The sequence below is a fragment of the Pieris napi genome, chromosome 20, assembly GCF_905475465.1.
Source record: "Pieris napi chromosome 20, ilPieNapi1.2, whole genome shotgun sequence".
Taxonomy (NCBI): Eukaryota; Metazoa; Arthropoda; class Insecta; order Lepidoptera; family Pieridae; genus Pieris; species Pieris napi.
Genome location: NC_062253.1, coordinates 2,734,991 through 2,757,599, shown reverse-complemented (window position 1 = coordinate 2,757,599; position 22,609 = coordinate 2,734,991). Strand labels below are relative to the sequence as shown.

The 22,609-nt window shown below is 34.1% G+C and overlaps 1 protein-coding gene across 6 annotated transcripts in view; it reads right to left on the bottom strand.

The window, feature by feature from the left end:
* The window catches only part of LOC125059502 (focal adhesion kinase 1), a 129,021-nt gene that overhangs the window by 45,076 nt on the left and 61,336 nt on the right, over window positions 1-22,609 (bottom strand). Inside the window, exon 1 of one of the 6 annotated variants that reach the window (XM_047663939.1) lies at window positions 4,774-4,885. The exons of 2 other annotated variants lie outside the window; for them this stretch is intronic. The gene's annotated coding sequence lies outside the window, so the exon portion shown is untranslated. Of the gene's footprint in view, window positions 1-4,717; window positions 4,886-22,609 lie in introns of those variants that run through there. 3 more of the 6 variants (XM_047663942.1, XM_047663940.1, XM_047663941.1) reach the window with 3 other exon arrangements.

Here is a 22,609-nt window from a genome sequence, read left to right as displayed (position 1 = left end):
CTCTTCTAATTTGGTAGCCGTCTGTTGTGCAGTGTGTGGCCTAGCGTTGTCGTGAAGTAGCAGTGGCGTGGAGCGATTGACCAGCCTAGGTTGTTTAGCCGCTAGCTTTTCCATCATGGTTTGCAATTGCTGACAATAGACATCAGCCGTAATAGTCTGGCCAGATTTGAGAAAACTGCAATGAACAATACCGGCACTAGTCCACCAAACGCTTACAAGTAACTTTTTTGGGGTTAATTTTCGCTTGGGGCAGGATTTGACTGGCTGGCCAGGATCCAACCATTGCGCTGAGCGCTTCCTATTATCGTAAAGAATCAATTTTTCATCACAGGTAATGATTCGGTTTAAAATACCTTCATTATTGTGCCATTTCAGTAATGTAACGCAGCAGTCGACGCGCGTTTGCCGGTTTGCTTCAGTCAATTCGTGAGGTACCCATCTTTCAAGCTTTTTAATCTTCCCAATTTGCTTCAAGTGAATTAAAACAGTTTTATCACTAACACCGCAGTCTGCAGCTAACTCGGACGTGGTTTGCGATGGATCCGCTTCCTCAATAGCCTTCAATACTTCACTATCAACTTGGGTCTCAGGCCGTCCACGGGGCTTGTTCTGGAGGTCGAAATTTCCAGAACGAAAACGTTGGAACCAAAAACGAACTGTGTTTTCTTTTGCAACATGACCGCCATACACATCATTCACCCTTCGAGTCGTTTCCGCAGCACTAGTGCCACGGCGGAACTCGTACTCGTAAATAATGCGATACTTTAAGTTTTCCATTTTGTAAAATGAGTGACGCAAACAGAAAGAAACAGAAGAAAAAAACAAATGAATGACGGTCATCGAAGCACAAATACATGAGTAAATAGCTGTACAAATTTTAATTTGGAATTCTTAACCAAAGAGGAGATATTTGAGGTCAAAGTGGCCAAAACGTAAAACGCCAATTTCATATGTAAGGACCTAATATAAACCTAGATTAGCAACCAGTTGATTTTGTCTAGTTTGATTGTATTATATTTTCTAACCAATTTTTTGTTATTTGTTAGTAGACAACGGTCAGAGAATAAAAGCTTTATCTACTGTTTATTAGTTAGAATTTTTTGTTTTAAATTTTTCATTCTAAATTCAAATTCGAAAGTTCCATTTTCAAAAATATCAACCGTAACGCGATATCGTTAAAAAACAAAATGACAGTTAACATTTAAAACGGGAACCGTGACTCACAAGTGGCTGAGAAACTCGTGCGCATACGCAACATTATAAATATCACTATTATTACTTTGATTATTATCTTGATTATAGGCTTTACGTTCACTAAAGGCATTAATTATTAATAATGTTAAACGTTTTAAACAGAAAACTGTATTAATTGCGGGTAGATCACATCATGAGTTATACCATCATCAGGGCTACAACCCTTCATGGATGTAAGACTCAGATTGCATATTAAAGTTCAAATCCAGTGGCTACAACCTTTTAGGCCTGGGCCTCAGATTTCTGTATCCATTTCGTAATCATGTTTTCTAATAGCCAAGAAGGCCTTCTGTGTCTGACACATGGTGTCACCTTTTTTTGGGATATTTGGGTGATGTTTTCCTTCATCATACGAGCGACTGTTAAACACATATAAAATCCAATAGTACACAGCCGGGATTCGAACCTACGATTTCAGAACCAGAAGGATTTTTTATATAACAGGGGGCAAACGGGGAGAAGACTCGCCTTAAGTGATACCGCTGCCTATAGACACCCAAACTGTCAGAGACCAAGTGCGTTGCCGGCCTTTTAAAAATTGGTACGTGGGTGATCAGCCTTAATTGTGTCTGATACATGCCGTCGTTTTTTGGGTCTAAGGCGTGTGTGACGATAATTTCCTTCACCGTACGAGTCACATAGAAAGTTCATTGGTACACAGCCTATTCGAACCTACAACTTCAGAAGCTGAACGCTGAAGCCACTAGGCCAACACAGCTCAGTAACACTACGCAAAATAATTGGTAAAATATTCATGAATAAAATTACTAAATTACTTAACATTTGTCACGTACGAGTCACGCAGAAAAAATTTAAATAAAATATTTTAATGGATTATCACGGACATTAGTTCATTACATTGTTTATGTATGTATTGTTTAAAACGTTGTACTCTCAGTAATCAAAGATTGCAAAACATGAACGGGACAGGAGGCTCATCTGTAAGTGATACCATCCATGGACACACACCAGGCTAGCAAGTGCGTTGCCTGCCTTTTAGGAACTGTTACAATCTTATATTTAAAGATCGAATTGGTTCGGAAATATTATTTTGTTACTTTATTTTATTATTTTGATTTAGACTAAATAAATATTGCTTTAGGAGTCATGCAAGTATTACGTAGATTTACTGCAATTAACCCCCCGACCGAGCGAAGCTCTCAAAAATAATAGTGGGTACATAACCGTATTAATTTTATTTTCAAGCATAGAAAATGTGTGGGTAATATATTGCAAAAAAGTAAACAATTACTGTTGAAGTAATCACCAAATAAGAAAATAAAAGATCCCCCCCCCCCTCTCTCTCTCTCAAAGGCATGCCTAATGGGCTTTTAATGAGAATATTAAAGGCTTGTAATTCGATTCATTAATTGATTTACGACTCGAAATTATCAAATCTAAGGAACTTACGCCAATTCAATAGGCGTTATTAAACCTACACTCGTAGTACGTAATATATAGTGATTAGCCTATTACATAAACCAAATAATCATCTAAAATGTTATATACGTACTAAATGTATATAAACCGTTTGTTTATTATATTAAATACTATCAATACCCATTGTCCCTAGTACTAATTTGAAGTGCTGGAAATGTGCCAGTCGTTATAGCCACTGTACAATATTTTGTCTCGAAAACACGTAGGCATTCCTAATGGTCTGCGCCAGGTTTCTTTCTATTACTACGCTGTTCTTGGGACAGGCTTCAATATTTCCCATATAACCAATCGGGTACAACTAATTGTTTGGGCAGATTGCTGCTTCTGAAGAGATGTTATTGTCAGAAGGTCGCAGATATAAACGGAGTCGCGAGTTCAGAAAACTTGTTCTTGTCAAACTTCAAATGGTTCTAATGTTTTTGGTATGATTACTGAGAAAACTTTACCAAACTGTGAAGTCATATTAAGGTAATAATATATATATTCATTTTTTGAGAGCGTAACAACTGTATGGAGATAATTTAAAGTTTAAAAAAGTTTTTTTTATGTAAATTTTACTTATAAACATATTAATTTATTTATTTATAAAACTATAAATAAATAAAAAATAAATCATTGGCGCTACACTCTACTATCTTTTTAGGTCTGGTTTCTGTATCTCTTGTATTATTTTTTCTGTATTTTTATTTACATGAACCCTTTTGTGGCACCATTTTCGTACCTTAGTCTCGCTCAAGTCGTCTTCCATCACTTGGTACTCGTAAACAATAACACTCCGAGTGTTTCTGAATACTAATATAAAAGTCATAGAAATATATAACAGTCATAGTTCGTGCTAGGTTTCGCTCCTAAATGCTCCGCCCTCCCTGGTTCTCTCATTCAATAATACGAAGATTAAGATATTGCTTCTTTTTGTTCATAGGCCACATAACTGTTTTTTTTATATACAATAAGTAATATAAATATTGAAAAAAAAAATGGGTAAACAAATTATATCGTATATGTCATACGAAAGTTTACTAACACACATAAATGACACTTGTGGAATCATCTTTATATAATAATTAACCCTAATCGTGATAAAGGAGCAGAAGATACTGGTGGCGGAATGTAAAATCCTGGGACCGACAAGGATGGAGGACGGATGATGGAGAGTCCGAAAAAAAGCCGAAATAGAAGAGTTGCCCAACCCAACATTTTATTTTTTATAGAAGAATTTGCACTTCAAGGACCAAGTCGAATTGATTTGGAAATACTACAAAAGGCAGCTGGTTCCAAATAGTGGTGGTGTGCGGCAGAAACTGCCTTAAAAATATGGAACTACGGACGTCGAGGTAATAAGGGTGGAATTTCGTATTCTGCCTCGACGTCCGATGATGAAACTTAGCTGCAGGTCTATGCTCCAAATAACCATGAAACGCCTTGAATATACAGGCCTTCGATATGGAACATCATACTATGTTTAAATTGAGTAAAATCAGGACATCAATGTAAGAATGATAAAAATTGAATTTTAAAAAGTTTGGTCCATGTGGTATTGTACCTATATTTGCTAGCATTTTCTCGCTGTATAGCGATACTTATTCATTGAGGAAATCAACAACTCTCCGGTCACCGGTGCTATCTACTAAACATTAATTGAAATTATAAGAGAAAGTTTGTTTTTTAAGTCCGTAAATATACTTAAGACATACTTCTTTCTACATAATTCTGCAAATCCAAAAATATTATCCTACATAATAATTTCATGTTTCAATAATATATTCGTAAATATTTTGGTAAGTACAGATATTTTTTGATAATTTTCATGCAATTAAAATTGCAATAACAAAATAACTATGTAGCTCAGTAGAGCGAATAAACAAGCTTGTATACACAGATGCACATAAATCCATTTCAAGAAAAGTATACCTAAAAAGGTCACTTATAGTTGCGTGTAGACGATTCTATTTCTAGAATGAAATTATAAAGTAATACTTTCTATTATCGCTTTCGAAACATTTAAAAACTGCAAAATAAATACAAAACTATTCCCATGGCTGTTCACTTCACAGGATATCCGCATAAACTTGAACAAACCATTAAACACTGGCAACACATAAACATCGATAAACTTCGATTTGATTTCCGAATGCGTGATTACGCGCGAACCGCGCCGCGTGCGCCGCGAGACTGGCTGGAGTCAGAAGCTCCACAATCCATTCTATTCACTCAAAAGGCATTTCCTATTCGCTAAAACGAGATAGAGAATAATTTATTATCTATAGGTGTTTCGTAAATATATTAACCAAGGACATTTCTATAAAATGTCAAACCTACGCTGTTAACGGCGCTTGGCAGTTGGAGGCAATCATAAGTTTTATTTTAAGCTACAAGTTACCACATGTATAGTCTATGAATAAATTAATTTGTATTCTAAGATTATCTACGCTCCACAGATTAAATTATCTTAATAATAACAGTAGAAAATTAATAGAACAAGGGCAATAAACGAGCCCATAAAATTGTTAATACTACATATGAATTGTATCGCGACGTAATTATTAACTTAAACAAAACAAAGGAGGAGTAGACAATGCATAAATTAATAATTAAAAACATAAGGACAACTAACAAGGAAGTTGCTAATTATCAAATTTAAGCCAGCGTTGCAGTTTTAGAATCAAATTTATTTCTTTTAAAATTATATGCAGTATACGGCTTTTGTAACGTAAGGTTTTCGTAATGGTTTAGACATTTAATAAATAGATGTTAAAGTTCTTTACGTAATAGGAAGCTTTGCAAAACATTTTCTAAATGTATATATTCGTCTCTTTCTGTCAGATTGAGTTTACATTGCAGTAAAAGGAGACAGATAAGCACTATTATTTGATGAATAATATCCCGAGTTCCATAAAACCTAGATCAGTAACACATTTAATATATGTTTGAAGCTCTTTGTATATGTTTGAATTCTATATAGAGTAAGAGCAGTGTTGGCCTAGTGGTTTCAGAATGCGACTCTCATCCCTGAGGTCGAGGTTCGATACCCGGCTGGAATATTTCTATGTGCGCATTTAACATTCGCTCGAACGCTGCATAAAAACATCGCGAGAAAAACCGGCTTGCTTTAGACCGAAAAAGTCGGCGTGTGTCAGGCACAGGAGGCCGACCCTACTTGTCTATTAGATTGACAAATGATCATGAAACAGATACAGAAATCTGAAGTCCAGACCTGAAAAGGTTGTTGCATCACTGATTTATTTATTTTATAAGATTACAATCATCAAAATATTTAGTCAAATATATTTTACCTACATTGTGCAATCAAAGGCAATATTTATTATAATAAATACTTCATTGAAAACGAAAATAACGCAACCAAGATTAAATATCAGGAAATGAACGTAAACAATTTCTGTAAAACGGATCACCTGCTCGACAATTATACATTAATTAATATTAAGTGTCATAAAGTAATGTATGAGGTTGTATTAAATGCGGAACAACTGAGGTCAATAAATGAAACCGCACCTGCTATTAGGTGACCTTTCTCTTTACCACACACAGTCATAAATTTCCAGTTCATTCGATTCATCATACACGGCAAAGTCACTGCCGAAGACCTTCTTAGGCGCATGAGGCTAATTTTTTTACGGATGATAATATTAGCGTCACGAAAATGTGCAGCGTTTTTGTGGAAGAAAAGGGGGAGAGCTATTGAGAGAGTATGAGAAAGGGCAAACGTAGCAAACCAAATAGCCATGGAGGAAAAAAAATTGTATTAATTTTCGCCACTTAATGTTTTGATGACAATTAAATTCATTAAATTCCTAACATATCTTCCTTTTTCCCTACTTCTAAGTCTCGGAAATCTAAAGTTTTAGATTTGTATAAATGTGAACAAGACTTAAAAATTAGTTTGCCAAAGAAGTTTCACTTCTGACATGTGTAATTTGTACGCACGCCTTTTTTTTATATAACAGGACGCTAACCTGTTGTTAAGTGATACCGCGCCCATGGACATTACCAGGAATCCGAACAACTCCTCTGAACACTCTCCGTGGTAAATGCGGTGTTAGATGCATAGAGACCGAATCTACGCAACGCCAAGGGATCAAGCCGCTCGGAAAGATTGTCGCAATCGTTGAAAAGTACGAAACGAATCGAAAAAAAAATCTTTTTATAAGGCCCGGATATGGAATACTCCCGTCACATTTCAATACATCTTTGTTTGACAGGAGACACCAAGCGTTTCTGATAAAAAAAAACATACAATTTACAGAACCTGTAGAAATGTTCAAGTGCCACAGATAATGTATGGGAAATAGAACATTGCACACTTTGAATGTAATTTTGACAACCTATTTATTGAAAGGTTGTTGTACCCGAACCCATGACTCATGTAAACAGTGTGTGCTAGTTTTCAATGAGTTATAGACGTTGCGTGCAATGAAATACGATCGCGTACTTAATCCTACAAATATTTTAATCTATCTACAAAGAAATACTTAATCTGTGACTTAACCTATTTAGGTCTGAGCCTCAGATTTCTGTATCATTTGTCAATCTAATTGGCTCCTGTGCCTGACACTCGCTGTCTTGTCTAAGGCAAGCATGAACGTTAAATGCGCACATATAAATAAAGTCCATTGGTGCGGGGATCGAACCTAGGATCTCGGGGATGAGAGCCGCACGCTGAAGCCACTAGGCCAACACTGCTCTTGTCACAAACTCAAACTATCTTTATTCATGTAGGTAAACAAGTACACTTATGAATTGTCAGAAAGAAGTTAAATTAATTGTAAATTTATATTTACTACCAGTTCGCAAGTCAAGGGCGTAGAGTGGGTAAGAAGAACTGGCAAGACACTTTCCGGCACTCTTTTCAATCGTCAAGTATTATCACACAAATTGTTTGAACTAAAGCAAATCAATCCCAAGGATTAGGATCATATAAGTATTCCTCAAATTTATAAAAAGCTTGATTGATTAATTTTCGTTTAACGAGAGCTTTGAATTTATTTAGTGATAATTCTCTAATTTCGCTTGGGAGTTTGTTGCAAAACCTTCCATATAAGGAGTGGTTTATCTTTTACAAAGAAATACTTAATAATAATAAAAACAAAATTTGGACCTAGTTGTATTAATTATTTTCCCGTGTTTAACGCTCACAGACAATATCAAATCTTTAAAAGTAGAGACAGTTACAGTTCTTCGCCATCTTGTTTGATTTGGCAAAATTTAACCCAGCCACCTGGTTTCGGCATTTGATTTTATACTAACGTGTGATGCCCAACATAGAGGTCATATACAACAGACATATTGATGCTCTATTTAGCTTAGAATGTGTTCTATTGTTATCTTTTATCGGTACATTAACCTAGACGAACATTCCCACAAAAAACCGTAAACAGCGGTATATTGTGAGAATCAGGTGTTTAGAGGTACTATTTAACCTATTATATTATAATTCTTAAAAGGCCAGCGACACACTTGCGAGCCTTCTGGCAATGTCAGTGTCCATGGGCGACAGTATCACTTAACAGCAGATGGGCAAACCCAACTGTTCTATAAAAAAAAGTTTGACGTTTGGCTCCTATTACATAAAAAAATAAACAAACGCTATCTATAGGTATAAATAAAAATGAATCGCAAAATATGATTGGACCAAATCGAGTAAATTTTCTTGAACTCTGAGGAAGGTTTTTATAGAGAAAACAATTGGATAAATAAAAAGGTATTTAGGATTTGATTACGTAAAATCAATAAAACAGTCTATGTAGCATAGCAAAATGTTCCATATATTGGTTAGAAGCTACTAAAAATGCAAGTAAAAAAATAAGCGATGTTCGCGGCGTCTAAGGTAATAAATGTCAGTGGTTCGTCAACCAGTTGTAATTAAAAAAAATATATATCGGATAGGGAAACGAGCCTAGGGGACTCCAAAAATGGTAGCGATCGCAACCCTATGTATTCGAGGCTTGGGAGAATTCACAGGATGCTTTAGGCATATTCTGTGACTTGTCCAAAGCTTTTGACTGTGTTTGCCATGACACACTTATCAAGAAACTACACCACTATGGCATTAGAAATAAGGCTCTTAGACTTCTCAGTTCATATTTAGACAATAGAATACAAAGTGTAGATATTAATGGCAAAAAATCAAAAGGATCTGTGGTAACTATGGGTGTTCCGCAGGGTTCAATTCTAGGTCCTTTCTTATTCCTTATCTATATCAATGATTTACCTTTTTGTGTAAGGGATGATCACAAAATCCTATTATTTGCGGATGACACTTCGCTTGTTTTTAAAGTTAAGCGTCAACTTGAAAATTTTGACCAAGTTAATTTGGCACTATCTAAGGTTGTCCATTGGTTTAATGTTAATAATCTGCTTTTGAACCCAAGTAAAGCTAAATTAATAAAATTTTCTACGCCTAATGTGAGGCAGTTAAGCACCAATGTACAACTGAATGGAGTAGAGTTGGACCCTGTTGAGTCAACTGTTTTTCTTGGCATTACTGTTGACGCCAAACTACAGTGGGGCCCACACATTAACAAATTGTCTGGAAGGCTCAGTTCAGCTGCTTATGCTGTAAGGAAAATTAGACAAATTACTGATGTGGATACTGCCAGAATTGTTTATTTCAGTTATTTTCATAGTTTGATGACGTACGGCATTCTCCTTTGGGGAAACTGTGCGGATATTAATACAATCTTCTTATTACAAAAAAGGGCTATCCGCGCTATATATAAGTTAGATCCTAGAGTTTCTCTCCGAGAGAAATTCAAAGAGATAAACATTCTGACTGTAACTTCACAATATATTTTTGAAAATTTACTTTATGTTTACAAAAACGAACCGGATTTTGTCAAATTGTCTGATCTTCACTCCCGAAATACTAGGAACAAAAATAATTTAACAGTTCATGCTACTCGCCTTCATAGAATAAGCAACTCGTTCATGGGTCAATGTATACGCTTTTACAATAAACTTCCTATGGATGTTCGTAAACTTCCCCTTAAGAAATTTAAATTTTTTATTAAATCAAAATTATTAACTAAAGGATATTACAGGATATCCGATTATTTAAATGATAGAAACGCCTGGGATTGAGCTACTCGCTTATACAGCTATCGCTTGTGTTTTTGTAAGCTGTCTTTCACTTCTTTTTTTTTTTTTTTTGCATGTTGTACATATTTACAATCTGACATGTCTTGTGCTTTTGCATATGCATTTTATTTTATTCTATTGACATGTTTGTGCTTAGTGCATATTCATTTTTTTACATTTTTTTTTTTCTATATTACTGACATGTTTTGTGCTTAGTGCATATTCATTTTTTCTTTTTCTACAATACTGACATGTTTTGTGCTTTTGCATACAATATTTTACACTTTGACATGCCAAGTGAATAATGATTATATTTCGATTATATTTTTCAATTTCATTATTTTTTCCTTGCTTTAAGGTACACCTTAAAAATACATTTTGTATCCATTGTAAGTGTAAACATTATGCGGGTATATCATAAACTCTTTTGCTTGATTTATAATTTGATACATTTTAGTCTATAGTTATTTTGGGCTGGCGATCTGAGTGAGTTGTTGCCCCACATATTTTTATGGTGCCACTGGCGGTATTGTTGTGTACCGGGTTGTGCAGCTCCCTTAAAAATGGTTGAGCTGCATGAGCTATTCGGGGCATGCTAGCCGTCTGCTGGCACAGGCTTGCTCAGATCGATCTGGTTCTTTCTTCCAAAGACCAGTCCAGTAAATACTCTGCATTTGTTTACACCAATTTATTAATTTATTATTGTATTATCTGGACTATAAAAGAGACTAAGACCCCCGAGTTTGTTTCGACATTTCTTCTCAGGGCAGTCAGTTAGGAAATGTCGACTTCATCTAGTTTAGGATGACATTGTAAAAGTGATTTATATAGTCCTACTTGCAAGAATAAACTATTTCATTTCATTTCATTTCACCCATGAACACCATTTAAGTGGGTGCGTTATACTCTTTTTTAAAACAGTTGGAGGTCGTATCTCCCAGGGAAAATAATGACGGAAGTCGATTACACAGTAAGCAAAGGAAAGTGTCTTGTGAAGCGGATCGTGGAGGACTTCCAGCCCTCACGGTGATACAGATAAAATTTTGAATGAATACGTCTGGTACGAGGCAGGAGTGATCCCAAACAACTCTTTAGAACACTCTCCATAGTACACTAGTATACGCATAGAGACGCCATGTATATGTCGCAGTAAAGTAGTTAAATCAGAGATGTAATTGAATCTCTAGACATTTATCAATTTCCAAGCTCTCACGATCACACTGAAATTGTAAACAAGATGTTTATAATTTCACCAAAGACCACAATTTGAAAAAAAAAACCACTGTCACAACAAACCAACGTTTGCCAAAAGAAAGACTCTAAATGTAATCAGCTGTTGTCTTGACCGCCATCTTGTTTTACATTATTAATCAACACGCTGGCTTTCGGTCAGACAGATAGTTAAACGTTTTCGACACTGCTTTATTTAAATCAAAACGCTAGCGACTTGATTGAGTATCGATCTTTAATTAACTGTCTAGAGATTCAATTAACACTCTGATTTAACTACTTCACTGCGACATATATATGCAAAAAATAAGGATTCCAATAAATATAGTTTCAACACTTCATTTGTTGCAACGACCTGATTCGTTCAGTAAACACCTTTAGCCTTGACATGTAAGCTTTTAACTGAAATTAGAAGATCGTAAATCTCAGTTACGAAAACCTTGTATGTACTGGTACTTAGAATCGAATAACCTCCTTAACAAAACCTCAGATTTCTGTATGTTTCATGATCATTTGTCTAATCGGCAAGTAGGTGATCAGCCTCCTGTACCTGACACACGCCGTGGACATTTGGGTCCAAGGCAAGCCGGTTTCCTCACGATGTTTTCTTTCACCGGGGATCGAACCTACGACCTCAGGGATGAGAGTCGCACGCTGAAGCCAATTATTCAATCAAATACTTATAGGTTGTGTACTATACTTATTGAAAAATATTGGTTGTTTGTAAAGTAGGTTTACGATCGAGATGTTTACGTGATAACGTCTTATTGGTGATATAAGTTTTTGGGAAGTAAGGAATTAATGAAGATAACAATTTTTTCAAATTTTAAATTACATCTATCGTTTTATTCACACTTTTGATGATAAATTTCGGGTGTAAAATGACAAGTTTACTTATTCCACTATGATATACATTTTTCTTCATACATTCACGGAATGACTGGCAGCGCTCGAGATGAGACGGGAGATCGGTCCGTCTCTCTCTCGTTATACCTGCGATCGCGCTCGTGAGGTTTTGGTGTGACACAAGTTTCTAAACATGTCACCCGACTAAAACGATTTTAAAGACGTTATCACGTCAAAAAAAAAAAAAACATTGTCGATTTAAAAGAAAAAAAATGAAATTTAGTTAATCAGTTTTTTTTTTTGTTTTTTTTTATTATTAATTGATTAAAATTCACCAAATCATATGCAATGCTATATCTACTTTGTATTTTTTCTAAAAAAAAAAAAAAAAATATGACAAATAATGGTAAACATTATTATTAAGCAAAAATCTGATACTTCTAACAAAATAGAAGTATCATAATATAGTACTAATCAATTCTTTTTTTAATTGACCAGCCCACTACCGAATATATCAAGCTCTGGATAAGCAGTGTTTATTCTATTATATTCGTGAAGAATTCGAATAAGAGGTGCCTGAACACCTAGATTGGTTTTTGCAGACGGAATTTGGAAAATTCTGCTGATTTTAAACCTTGGGAATGAATAAGGGACGACAAGTATGTAAGAGGTTACTGTTGTGTATTTGATCATTTAACAATTTGTCTAAGAACGTAATTTGGCTTGATCACCCATCGTACAGTGACATCATTTAAATTTTTTAAAGTCGCTACAGGACCCGTACCTTGCCTATGTGAGTAAAATATTTTAATATGTCTGCCATTGAAATAATGTTTTACATAATTTACACTTAAACACATTTATATTTCCATCTCCTTCTTTTAGTGTATCTGTGCCTTTTTTTTCAAATCCCACCATTCTTCTCTGCACTGTGCCACTCTCTGCCATGTACCACCCGCAGTTCCCTTAATTTGGTTTAACCTTCAAAGTTGTCTTCCTCATTTTTGTTTATTGTGAGCACCAGTTCGCTTTCGTGTTCCACTTTTCTGCTCAAACTCAAAATCAAAATAACTTTATTCATATAAAAAATGAAAAATTGATTCTAAATTTACATTTACTACCAGTTCGCAAGTCAAGAGCAAGAAGTACTGGCAAGAAACTCTCCGCCACTCTTTTTAATCACTAAGTTTTGAGTAAGCTAATTGCAAATTAATGACGATTAATTGATTTACATCGCAAAGGAATCGACTTATACATAAACATTCGATGTCTCGAGTAATCAATGCGTAAACAATACGCGCTATATTGTTTTATGAGTCAAGCTATTATCCTTGTAAAACAAGTAATTTTATATTAATAACTTTCAGTTTTATAGCATTTGTATAGGAACTTAAAGCGTTGTTAAAAAGTCAAAAAAGTCAAAAATCATTAATTCATATAGGTAACACAATGTACACTTATGAACGTCAAAAAAGATATATACATAAAATGCTTCTAATTTTACATTTACTGCCAGTTCTCAAATCAAGGGCGTAGAACGGAAGAGAAGAACTGGCAATTAACTCTCCGCCACTCTTTTTAATCGCCAAGTTTTTTGTTTTACACAACGTAAGGAGCTGCAACCATTTCACCATGTTCCACATGACATAAACCCTACGAGGTAAATAGTTAATTAAATACTTAGCTACTGCAGTGATTTTACATGCCCGTGACTACTAGAAAACTTACGTTTCATCACCGGACGTCGAGGCAGAATACGAAATGCCACCCGTATCACCTCGACGTCCGTAGTTCCACAAAAGAGCTTTCAACTTAGGATCCTTCAAGAAAAGAGCGTGCCAATTCTTAAAAGGCCGGCAACGCACTCGCGAGCCATTGAGAGTGTCTATCACTTAACATCAGGTTAGCCTCCTGCCCGCTTACATACTAATATATCTAAAGGCTGTGTGCCTTATCGCTTATAACCCAAAATAGCTAGGGCTATATATAGCTAGATATTTAGAGGGAATTAAGTAACGCATACCGCGGCGTTATAGCGGGTATTCTAAGAGATTATTTTTAGGCAAAAAGCATGTTATTCCAATGACGTTTGAAGAAGAGTACAAGAATTCCAACACCATATACGTTCATAATGATTAATGTATGTCCAGTAATTGACATTACAAATAGTACAACATATGTTCGTGACAATCATTTTAAAGCCTCCCGCAAAGTTTAATCTTTTGATGGGTGAATCTCTCGGAAAAAGTCCTCTGCATAGTCAAGTCAAATGAATATTAAAATCGCAATTTCGACACTCAAGTTAGCATTTTTGATTTAATGTAGTTTACATGATACAAAAACAATTTAAAAAAAAATTACATAAAAAAAGGTAACAGGAAATATTTTGTGTATTTTCAGGAATGACCGATAATAGTATAAGATCCCGCTATACAACGACCTTCACCGAGATGCTTATTTAATGAAACTTATTTTATATTTAATTTAATATGTCAATAAATATAATCCATATGGGTTGCCTAGCAAATTTCAGTCCAGAGTATGTTTAATTAATATTTAAAAAAAAATTTTTTTTTATAATTAGCATGTAGTAAATTTTTTGAACTTTTTTCAATCAATATTTTTAATCAGGGTAGTATTATATATGTATCACTATAACCTTCTTTTATACTAAAGATGTATATATACTTTAGTGTAATAAAAAATATACACATAAATAATTAATTGATTAAAAACAACCTAACTTTTGCATATTCTATGGGCTTCATACTTTCGATTGGTATAGAATTTATCTAATAATCATACCGGTGAAATGTTTAAAAAATATATTTTTTTAAATTAATTAAAAATACTCTGGACTGAAATTTGCTAGGCAACCCATATGGATTATATTTATTGACATATTAAATTATATATAAAATAAGTTTCATTAAATAAGCATCTCGGTGAAGGTCGTTGTATAGCGGGATCTTAGACCATAACGAAGAATTGCAGGCTATTGTGGAAGCGGATCTACGCAAGGCTGGTCAATCGCTGCTGCTGTGTCACGACAACGCTAGACCACACACTGCACAACAGACTGCTACCAAAGAGAGGAGGAGGTGCTTCTTTTGGAATCCAAATGAATCAATGAACTACCTATAAGATGACAAAAGTGCATAGAAAGCAATGGTACATACATTGATTAAAAAAATATTTTCTAAATTAAAAAAATCTTTTTGTTCTTCCATACAAAACACCAATTTCATATGTAAGGACCTAATACATATTTACATTATATACTCCAATTTAACACATGCATAAATGTTTTATTTATGTATGGAATTTTTTTTTAATAATAATACTTTGTTCCTTAATATTTCCAGTTTGTAAATCACAATAAAGGGACGAAAATCATATTGTTACGTCATACGTAAATTACTACGAAACATTTTTTTTTTTAAATCAACCTACTAATTTTTAATGAAACTCAAACAGGCACTTTATTAGACAATTTTATTGTTTCATTGAACTGATATGGAACGGCAAGTCTTTGATCGTAGCAATTATTTTCCGTACTTCATAGTCTAAAAGTTGCTTTACACTCTATAATTATTTTTATATATATATTTTATTGCTAAATTCTAATACAAGTAGATCAGGCATCAGTGTGCACCCTAGAATCTTTCGACGAGAATCGAACCCTGGATTAAGTAACATTTGCGTTAAATACCTGCTCCATGCAATTAGACGGCTGAGCTTCTTCTGTTGGGTGATTTTAATGCACCATTCAGAATGGTTATTTCCATATGAGAAGACAGACGAAGTAAGCCGAGCAATCTACGACCTGGCAACTTCTTTTGATCCCAATAGATCAATGAAGCTACTCGAGTCCTGAGTATCGATGCCCAAACTACCAATTTTCTTATCCTTCTTCTGGCCTCAGATCTGGATAAGTACGACATCTCTGTTTATGCCCCACTTGGAACTTCTTCTCTGATGACTGTATGGTAAAATCTGTGTCGCCCCCCCTGTCCATACACTTCAGGGTCGGAGGAGTGTGGTAGAAGTCGGGGAAATGGAATGAGATGCGTAATTTCTTTGCGTCTAGCAGCAGGTGTGCTTTTCGACCAATGAACCGTCAGGCTGCGCAGGCAATATCGCTGATGTGATTTATGTACGAAATATTTCTTAGAGTGAAGTGCTTACCGCCCATGCATAAGGCGGTTTGGAAGTGCGTTGCCGGCCTTTAAGTTAGTGAGGGTCTTCTCTTGAACGCATACCTGGCACGGCAAGATGTGTCTTAAACGCTCTGTCGTGTCTCAAGAACTATATTTTTGAAGTTATACTTCTCTTGATGCGTTAAGGAAAAATGACCAGAGTGAATTTTTACGATGCGCACGCACACTGTCACAAAAAACCGACACCCTAAAGTTAGTTATAGCCAACATTTTAGTTTTTTCTATAGATAATGTCGTTTTTTCTACAAACGTAGAATAAAATTTTTGAAAACATTTTTATCTTTTTACGCCAAAGAAGTATTTGTAACGCGTGTACATAATACACACACGTATTGTTTTCAGACATTACCGTCTATTTTCTTCTGAAATCTTCAGTAGCTCCTTGACTATAACCGTAAGCATCGATAATAGGGCTGGAACGGCGCCAAGAGATTTTATTAAAAAACCTAACAGTATTGTTAACATCTGCTGCACTGTTTGACAGCTCGGCCATTGACCTTTTAAACTGAATATTCCGTAAACGAATAAATAATTACAGGGCTGTGCCAAAATATTGTAAAATATGTCATGTTGCCAAGAGTGTTGAAAAATACAGTGTAATTTTATGTATTACTTAATTTAAACCTCGAAGTTATTACTTTACGACGTTTAACTTTGAATGAAGTCAAAGAAAAACATTTCTTTAGTCTCATCAGATATCAGCATTGCACTTTATTATTAATTTAAATTATTATTAAAATTTTGATTTATTTAAAATAAATATAACTTTGGTAAGTAAGTGATGAGGCAAAATGTGTTAGACACTGAACTGAAGAGTGAGAGAGGCGGAGAGTATCTTGCCAGTTCTTCATGCCCGCTCTACGCCCTTGACTAGCGAACTTGTAGTAAATGTAAATTTAGAATCAATTTAACATCTTTTCTGTTGACGTTCATAAGTATACTTGTTTACCTATATGAATAAAGTTATTTTGAGTTTGAAGGAGATCCCCTGTACCAGCTCCTTCCACTTGACAGTATTCAACGAAGGCAGTTCAAACCTTTGATTAGAGTTTGCGTAGAGATGTGGGGTCTCTATGCATCTTCTACCGCATTTACCACGGAGAGTGTGTCCGGATCATGTATATGTTATACATATATGTGATCCATACCTAAATAGACTCTAAATCTTGCCTTCTTCGACTTTAAGTTTAAATGAAAAAGGGAAAGCCCAAGCTGGAGTGTGCGCGCGGAACATTCAAAAATTTAGACTTGATCCAGTCTCTATATTATATCCAGATTATGAACTCGACCCGATCGAAATTTAACCCTAAATATGCCCTATATGTGTGCAAATTTTATAAGATAATGCAGCATACAATCGCGATCTCTCCCTTATCGGCTCGTTAAATGTCGCTCAAGGCGGTAATGTCCCGGAGTCTAATTCACGTATTTTAGCAGCAGACTCGGAACTTCTTATATCAAAGAATTTACATCCCTATGATAAGGGAACAAAGCTAAGATTTCTGTGCCCCTTGTCTAAACGACTATGAAAGAAAAAGCGAATATTCTGAAATCCTTTGAATTTTCTTTGACAACCGTTGCAATATTGAAGTTAAATGAGTAAAATCAGTGATGATATCTTTTCAACAGACTCCAAGATTCACTAAAAAGTATTAAAAATTTAAATTTATTATTTCTAGTGTTAATCTACCAAGAATTAAATGTATGAAATTAATTTGTATGAAGCTTTTTTTAGAAGGCAGCCATTCATCGGGCAGGAGGCTTATCTGATGTCAAGTGATGCCGCCGCCCATGGACACTTACATTGCCAGAAGACAAGCAAATGTGTGTTGCCGGCAATCTGGCCATCTTTTTACTTGACACCCCCTCTTTGTCTTCTCTTGGATACCATTATAATAATCTTTTGCTCATTTTCTTTGCTTCTCTGTTTTTTTTATTTTTTAAGAATATCCTTTTGTTCTTTGTTTTTAACTAATTCCATACAAAAACTGTTTCTATATGTCAAACATACTATATCGTAGTTAGTTTAGTTACTGCCATTTTTAATAAAAAAACATTTGATGGAACAATAATGGACTTTTGTTTGGACACTGTCAAACGTTTGTAGTGGTCCATTGTCATAAAGCGTACTCGTTAAATGTCGCTTAGAGCACCACAGTTTATAAAACCCACAGAGGTTAAATAACAGTATGAAGATAAAAAGCATAGACCATGAAACGTGGACAAATTGAGATTGTTACCATGGTTTAAAGAAAAACTATGATAAGGCCGAAATAATAATAAAATTGATTTATTATAAACAATGTATTATAAGTGTAAGATTTGGGAACCCTTTTATGTAAAAAATACCTGTGTCAGGGTTCCCAGCTCTTCCATAACAAAGATAATAGTTAATTCCCTAAAAAAGTTAGCACATAGTTTAGGTTTTGGATGATTATCAAACGATACACAAATATCTACGCTTTTTTTATATAAAAGTAAACTGTGTTCGACTCTATTATTACTTCATACAAGAGGAAGATTTAAATATATATGCAAACATGTAGTCATAAAGCTTACTTGTATATGTAAAAATAAGAAAAATTCTAACCATTTGGCAAAAAATTGGCTTTTAAATAATTTATCTAATTCATAATGATGTAAAATTGCAACATTTTAGGTAAAGTTATCTGTCTCTTTTCAACATATCGTAAACAAAATTTGATAGAATGATACGAAACATAGCTAGTGTAGTAGACTGATTTCGTTTTCTAGGATAAGCTAATAATTTTATAAGCGTTATATTTTTTTTAAACCAAACAAGTACTTGATTATAACGAAAGATAAGTTTTGAAAACCTTTTCGTAAATAAAAGTTTTTCGTCAGTCAAAAGTTCTACAATGACCGTTCAATTTTACATACTAAGTAATTTTCTGTTTATTTTTTTATTCAAAAAATAAACATATTCCGAAAAATTTACCTAATTCAAATTTAATAACATAAATTTATTTCACCGCGCCTTGCTGATTCAGGTGAAACATTTGATTTTTATATAATTATTCATTATTTAATCACAATAATTAACTGCCTTAACATATGATGAGGAGGTGAAAAAAAAATATCAATTTAAAAGAGAGACGTAGGCCAGTTTTTCTTGTCCATTCTACTGATTTGACAACTGGCAGTAACTGGAACCTTTAATAGATGTAGCACTTCCATACTTCCAACTCAATATTGTAATTAGAATTGCGAAAAATTAAGTTCAACAACTACCTGCCTATAAAAAATCAACGTAAGGAATGTTAACCGTAAGCAAACGAGAAAAATACATCCAATTTTAAAAAGAAAATAATTTAAAAAAGGAATTCGATTTTGTGGTGTCAAATCGATTATTTTAAATTGAAAACGCAAAGACAATACTAAAAAATAAGCAAAGGGCTTGGCAAAAGCATTTATATTTCAATGTGTGGGCGAACGGATGCCGTGTGGATAAGATATGCCGCCATTACGCAATGGAACAGTGAGGGGATGCTATATCGATATTTTAACCCTTTCGAATCATCCTGAGACATACTGAGAAATAGACAAGGCAAGGCGCTCAATAAGAACTCAACAGAACTTGCTCTTGTTGGCACAGGACAGGGAGCGTTGAACTATTCTCAGTTCGGAGACACTTTTTGTCTCCGAGACACCTTATGGGTCACAGAGCCAGCGGAGTGAGTGAGTGTAAATGAACTGACAAAAGTTCTATTAGTTGTATTGTTAGTGCTTATAATAATAAGTAAACGTTTTCATTACTCTTTAGCTTTCCTATTTAATTTCTTATTTGCTTTTTATTTCTTGAGTGAATTTTTTATTGGAAATTCATGTAAATTTAGGGTCACCCGTTAGAATTGTGATTTTTTAAATAAACAAATAAACTTTTACTTAGCATTCATTTCATAGCACTTAACATTCAATTAATTAGCATATATTGTATGTGATTGGTTAATATAGAATGAAAATTATATCATCTATTATTTAAATGTCCCGTTGACCCAGGAACCGTAAAATTACTAAGCGTAAATAAATTATTGTGAATAGTGTTTTTTCTCCATGTCTAAAGCTCTAGCTTGTAGCTTTATAACATCGATACTGCGGAACATCCCTAATCGTTTGTGAATTGACAGGCTTTGTTTACGACTGTTTAAAACACATTATTATAAATACAATTTACGTTTCGTATTACGAATTATCATTTTTGTGATTTCATTAGGTTTGCATAATTTAATTGGTAATAATGAAGACATATGAGTGAACCAGACACATATTTCAATCAATATATCTCGCGTCACATTAATCAAACTCCTCCGAAACGACTTGACTAATTGTCATGAATTTTGTAAAAATACGGTAGGTCAGATAAATTTGATAGTGATAAATGAGGCGCCAAATTTTATTTCTTGACAAAAAATTTTTTTCAGTAAAATGCATACAGGTCAAACAAATAACCTCCTTTTTTGTAGTTAGTTTACACACATGAGAATAGCGGTAGCGACAGCCAAATCAATTTACCAAACGTCAAAGGAGGACTATCTGTGCTACTTAATTGACATAACCCATATAACAATCCCATTGTGAGCGGACAATGGAAAGCTATTCAGTTGTGTAGATCAACCTCTCCACAGATAATCTATAACTTAGTATACTCTATGTTCATTGTGAATATGTATACAGAAATTATCTAAGTAAACTCCAAGATATATTACGCGTTCACATGCAAGCCTTTACTTATAAAAAATCAAAAGAAATACAATTACAAATAATTGCTTCTTTCTATTTCTTCGACAAAAGATAGACCAGTGCAGATAGCCTTTAAAATAAATAAAAAGTGAAAAAAATTACAGTAGGATGAAACCCATTAGAAAAGGAGGGGAATATGATCAAAATGAAAGGAAAAATAAATTACGGTCGATCTGCGGTCGGGAAGGGGTAGGGGGGATTAGTTTTAAGGGTAAAAAATGGTTTATCTCGATTTCCGGCAAAACTAAAAGTCCTATCGAAGAAAGTTAAATGGCAAAGTTGTAGGCAATAAAAAGATCTACAACTTTTGTATTTGCAGATTTTTCACATAACCTCAAAATTTAGGTGAAAAATTCAAAAAACCAACTTTTTGGTTTTTTATTTCTATCTTTTACAAAAATTTATTTTTTTAAACGAAATTTGGTGAAAACTTACCTTATTATGTCCCAAATATACTGTAATTTATTTGTTTAAAAATATTTATTTTTTCACCTTATTTTGAATTAATATCGAAAAAACACCCTAATTTTCAATCGAAAATTCTGACGTCAAAATTTCAGCTTTTTTCAAAAACTTGATGTGCTTTCAGTGCGTTGAAATCTCTACTTTCCTATGGTAAAAAAATATATATATATTACCATAGTAAATCTTCTCAGAAAATGCAAAAAATCGTATGCAGTAACGCCCAGACCCGTCATCCCCTTACCTACTTCTCTATGAAATACGAAAATTTTAGCCCATCTAAAGGCAAAACATTTTTTTTAGGTCACTCAGGTATATATAAGTTAATAAATAGGCATCTAATTATAATTTAAAGAAGATTCATAGAGAATTAGGGAAGGGGATGACGGGTCTGGGCGTTACTGCATACGATTTTTTGCATTTTCTGAGAAGATTTACTATGGTAATATATATATATTTTTTTACCATAGGAAAGTAGAGATTTCAACGCACTGAAAGCACATCAAGTTTTTGAAAAAAGCTGAAATTTTGACGTCAGAATTTTCGATTGAAAATTAGGGTGTTTTTTCGATATTAATTCAAAATAAGGCGAACAAATAAATATTTTTAATCAAATAAATTACAGTATATTTGGGACATAATAAGGTAAGTTTTCACCAAATTTCGTTTAAAAAAATAAATTTTTGTAACAGATAGAAATAAAAAACCAAAAAGTTGGTTTTTTGAATTTTTCACATCCATTTTGAGGTTATGTGAAAAATCTGCAAATACAAAAGTTGTAGATCTTTTTATGACCTACAACTTTGCCATTTAGTTTTCTTCGATAGGACTTTTAGTTTTGCCGGAAATCGAGATAAACCGTTTTTTACCCTTGAAACTCCCCCCCCTACCCCTTCCCGACCTCAGATCGACCGTAATTTATTTTTCCTTTCATTTTGATCATATTCCCCTCCTTTTCTAATGGGTTTCATCCTACTGTAATTTTTTTTGGTTTCAAAAATTATCGGCACTGGTCTAAGAATACTTGACACTTTTAAGGTATTTCATGTAATAAATATACTTAATTTGAAGTCGATTTTTTTTTTAAATTAGCCTTTGAAAACGTTTTAAGTACCTACCTGTATTTTTAACTTCAGTGCAAATACATTAATATTCTAAAATATAATATTATTTTTCGGCGTCGGGACGTGACGACCCCATCGCCCACTGGTGAAATAACCTGTGACAGAGGTTATTGCATCAGCGCAATCAGTCAACCCCTTCCTAGTGGGAGTGCCATGCTGTTGCCGTCGGGCTTCAGC